Here is a 1577-nt window from a genome sequence, read left to right as displayed (position 1 = left end):
AATTGAATTCCGTGTGCGTGTGCAACCTGCAGAACGTTCCTGTCACGAGGCTGATTTATTGCAGAGCTCTCACAGAGAAGAGGAGTCACAAACAGCAGGGATGAGGGGCTGCTGGGCTCTCCTGGGGTGTGTCAGACCAGGATCCATGTCCAACAACCAATTAATGTCAGGGAAAACTGCACGAGAGCGAAGTGGAGGGGAAGAGTCTGAGGAGGCTTTTTAGAAACAAGAGTAAAAGCAGTATTTGCCAAATTAAGGGGAGGAAATGGAAAGGTCAGGATTAAAAGCTGTGTTTTGGAAATGTTTGTAGCAGGATTTTCTCAGGCAGGGGTAAGAAAACCCCAACAAAACAGGATCTGTGGTGTTCTCAGCTCCTTCTCAGGGCTGCTGCAGTGGGAGCCCAGCGAGGGATGGGATGGGATGGGATGGGATGGGATGGGATGGGATGGGATGGGATGGGATGGGATGGGATGGGATGGGATGGGGCTGGGTAACAGGGCTGGGCAATGGGGCTGGCCAATAGGGCTGCACCCCCTGGCTGGGTAAGGGGCTGGATCTCGCTCTCTGGGGCTGAGCTCCTCACAGACCCCACACCTGGGGGAGCACGGGCTGGCAGATTGCTGCAGCCCTGGGAGCAGCAGCAGCACCCCGAGCTCAGCACGAAAGGATGGGAAACAGGAAAAACCTGAGTGCTGACCCCCTCCCCTTGCCTTTAGATACATGTTTCAGAAATGATTTCCTTCTGTACAAACCCTGGCTTTTATAGCTTTTTATTAAACAAAACCTGCAAATACGTTTCAGCTGCTTTTCCTGCCTTGCCTAATCCCCGTGTTTTGGCACAGATAAATCCTGTATAATTAGCTGCAGCCTGGGGAGCCTGATGGGGATGGAATGAAAGCTCTCCTCCAGCAGCAGCGAGCGTGGGGCTGGGCTCTGGCCCCTTAGCCCTGTGTTAGTTTGGGTTTGGGTCTGGGCTTGGGCTTGGGTTTGGGTGGCAGGACGGGGACAGCTCGGGCAGGGCTGTTCACTGGTTCAGCCCTGACCCGTGAAATCCATTTGGAACAGATTTTTGATTGAACTGTGTGGTTATTCCTCTTCTGTGTTGTGTATCTCCTTTTTCTTTTAAATCATTTGTGCTTAAATTGATATTTTATCTGTAAACTGAATATTTAGCACAGAGTTTATGGGTTTTCATTGCAAATCACAGCAGTAAGATGTCAATCATTTGCTAACTAATTCATCTGTGGATCATATGAAACACTTACAGGGACTTTGCTGGTGCAGGAAAAACTTTCTGAGATTTTGTGTTTCGCACAGACTGGGACTTCTTTTACTTTAGATATGTGCATTATTTTTCAGACATTTCATGGTGGTACCAGCAGCTGCCCTGACAAGGTGAGAGAGCTTTAGGGGTGAACTCTGTGGTGAGTTTGTTCTCTCCTGAGCTGGGGTGTTGAGTCAGCCTGTGCCCGCTGTGCCAGCTGTGCCAGCTGTGCCCGCTGTGTCCTCTCCTGTGCACAAGGGTCAGCACGGGAGCAGCACTGCAGGGTGAGCAGGGGGTGTTCCCATAGGGCTGG

This window comes from Lonchura striata, chromosome 13, assembly GCF_050655825.1.
Source record: "Lonchura striata isolate lonStrDom1 chromosome 13, ASM5065582v1, whole genome shotgun sequence".
NCBI lineage: Eukaryota > Metazoa > Chordata > Aves > Passeriformes > Estrildidae > Lonchura > Lonchura striata.
The sequence above is the reverse complement of the archived record's forward strand: the minus strand, read 5'-3'. Positions refer to the sequence as shown.